Genomic DNA, 2,929 nt, shown 5'->3' with positions numbered 1-2,929 from the left:
GAGCAAGTGTGAGGAATACCTTATAAATTCTATAGATGATGCTGGCAAAATAGAATATGACAGTTCCTCTGGAATGACCTAGGGCTCAGAGTCAGAAATCAATCCTTGTGAAGTGGATGGCACCTGCCATGAAGTCATCGAAGTGTACATTTTTAAGGCTGACCCTGGAGAAGATGACTTAGGTGGCACCATAGACATTGTGGAGAGAGAGTCTGTGAAAGATTATGAAGTTGAACTACTTGATCAGAATAGCAGTATTCATTTGCCAAGAGAAAAGATGGTTTATATGACTGTCAATGACTCTCAGCAAGAAGATGAAGATTTGAATGTTGCTGAAATTGCTGATGAAGTTTATTATGGACGTAATTGTAAGAGAAGAGAGTGCTGCTGCAGCAATGGCAGCAGCTGCCGCACAAAAACAGCAAATCGATGACAAATAAAAACCTTCATGCCAGTGTGGCAGGGGCTTACTGTAATAATTCTCATGGAACTGAACACTGGAATGGCACTGCAAGTGCCCTCTTGCACATAGATGAATCCACCAGGCTCAGCAGACTGACTAAATAAAAACCAAAGAAAAGGAGAAGACCTGATTTCAGGTAGTACCAAACAACAATAATAATTCGCCCTGATTGACATCCCTTGACTATCTGTCCTTGCATGATTTGTGGGAAAATGTTTGTCAAGAGGTTTTTTTGAAAAAGCACAGGAAAAACCATGCTGAATAGCTTGTCCGGAAGAAATACTGCTATACAGACTGTGATTATACTACCAACAAGAAAAGATGTTTGCAGAAATACCTGGAGAGCCATAAGCTGACCAACCAGACAGAGAAGGCCATTGGATGCAATGAATATGGGACGCATTTCTCTCATGCTGGGGCTTTGTTTACTCACAAAATGGTGCATAAGGTAAAAGGAGCCAACAAAATGGGGTTCACAGCAAGAACTTTTCTCATATTTGCATGGAATGTGGTAAAGGTTTTTGTCACCCATTAGAGCTCAAAAAGCACATGCAAATCCAACTGAGGAGAAGCCGATCCAATGACAGTATTGCAAATATAGTTCTGCAGACTCTTCTAATTTGAAAATGCATGTAAAAATTAAGCATAGTAAAGATATGCCATTCAAGTGTAACAGTTGTCTTTAGACATTTTTAGAGACCGAAAAGGTGCGGTAACATGCTCTTATTCACCAAGAAAGATACCAGTGTTTGCATTGTGATCACAAGAGTTTGAACTCAAATGATTTTGAACACATAATTTCCGTTCACATGAATAACTACCGCCATAAGTGTGACATGTTGATAAAGGCTTTCATAGGGGGTCAGAATTCAAGAAACGTGGCCTGCCCACAAAGATTAAACAATGAACCCTTGTAGACATTGTGACTTTAAGATTGCGGATCCATTTGTTCTAAGTTGCCATACTATCTTGGTTCATACTAAAGAGCTTCCATTTAGGTGTAAGAGACGTAGAAAGAGATTTAAGCAACAGAATTAGCTTAAAAAGCATATGAAGACAGACAGTGGAGGAAAGTGATCAGTGGAGTACTGTGAGTATAGCACTACAGATAGATATCTCAGGCTTTAAACAGCATGTTTTTTCCATTCATATGAAAGATTACCCTTACCATTGTGAGTACCGCAAGAAGGGGTTCCTAAGACCTTCAGAAAAGAACCAGCACACAGCCCTGGCAAGTGTGGCTCTGTTGGTAGAGCATTGTCCCGTGCACCAAGGGGTCGCCAGTTCTATTCCTAGTCAGGGCACATGTCTGTGTTGCAGGCTCAATCCCTATAAGGGGCATGCAGGAGGCAGCTGATATATGTATCTCTCTCACATCAATGTTTCTCTCTCAACCTCTCCCTCTCTTTCTAAAATCAGTAAAAAGCATATGTAAAAATAAATAAATAACAACATTTTTTAAAAACGAGAACCAGCACACAATGCACGGCATCTTAAAGTGGGCCTACCCAACAATACTTCTACAGATGTTTGTGGAGATATTAGCCTTGAAACAGAAAATTCATTTTAAAGCTAATCACACTTTATATTTCTCTTACATAGTCTGGAACCATACACAGTTCTTTTCTTTTTGAAGCAAAATATTGAAACCTTTAAAGGGCACTTAAGCAGTGGTTCTCAACCTCCTGGCCATTTAAATACAGTTCCTCATGTTACCCAACCATAAAATTATTTTCATTGCTACTTCATAACTGTAATGTTGCTACTGTTATGAATCATAATGTAAATATCTGATATGCAGGATGGTCTTAGGTGACCCCTGTGAAAAGGGTCGTTCGATTGCCAAGGGGTCGCCACCCACAGGTTGAGAACCGCTGCTTAAAGGTTTGGTCAAGTGAATATAATAAAATATATTTGTATAAAGAAAAAATGAATTTGTAGTCACTATTATATACTGATATTAGTTACAACCTAGTTTTAATTCTTAAAACAATTTTGATTAGCAAAGCTAAAAAATGAATATTTCAGTTAAATGTTTTAAAGAGGTCAGATTTTTACAAGGACTTAATATAAGTTGTTATTCTATAGAACTATCCTATTAAATATTGTTGTAGCCCTCCTTCTGAACACTTTATTTAAAAAAAGGTAAAATACATTAAAAAAATCATATAGGGATGTGTGACATTATTGTAATTGGGTATTTGCAAATAACATGTGAAAATAAAAATCTATTTTCCTGTTTAAAAAATAAATAAATAAAATAAAAATTTCTCCATGTTATTTGTGACTAGATCTTCTGGTAATTGGTAGGTTGTTTCTGGTAAGAAGTGAAAGATGGGCCTTCGGGCGCTCAGTTAGTTGAGTGTTGTCCTGTACACCAAAAAGGTTGTGGGTTTTATTCCTGGTCAAGAGGCATAAAGGAGGCAACCAATGATGTTTCTCTCTCACCTCAATGGATCTCTCCCC

The 2,929-nt window shown here is 37.8% G+C and overlaps 1 protein-coding gene and 1 pseudogene across 1 annotated transcript in view; both read left to right on the top strand.

Moving 5' to 3' along the window:
• Window positions 1-2,929, top strand: part of NUDT5 (nudix hydrolase 5) — a 37,073-nt gene that overhangs the window by 17,275 nt on the left and 16,869 nt on the right. The window lies entirely within an intron of this gene.
• On the top strand, window positions 19-1,718 carry LOC102754492 (annotated as a pseudogene).

This window comes from Myotis davidii, unplaced genomic scaffold (genome assembly GCF_000327345.1).
Source record: "Myotis davidii unplaced genomic scaffold, ASM32734v1 scaffold749, whole genome shotgun sequence".
In the NCBI taxonomy this organism is placed as follows: domain Eukaryota; kingdom Metazoa; phylum Chordata; class Mammalia; order Chiroptera; family Vespertilionidae; genus Myotis; species Myotis davidii.
This window is presented reverse-complemented; position numbering and strand designations above follow the sequence as displayed.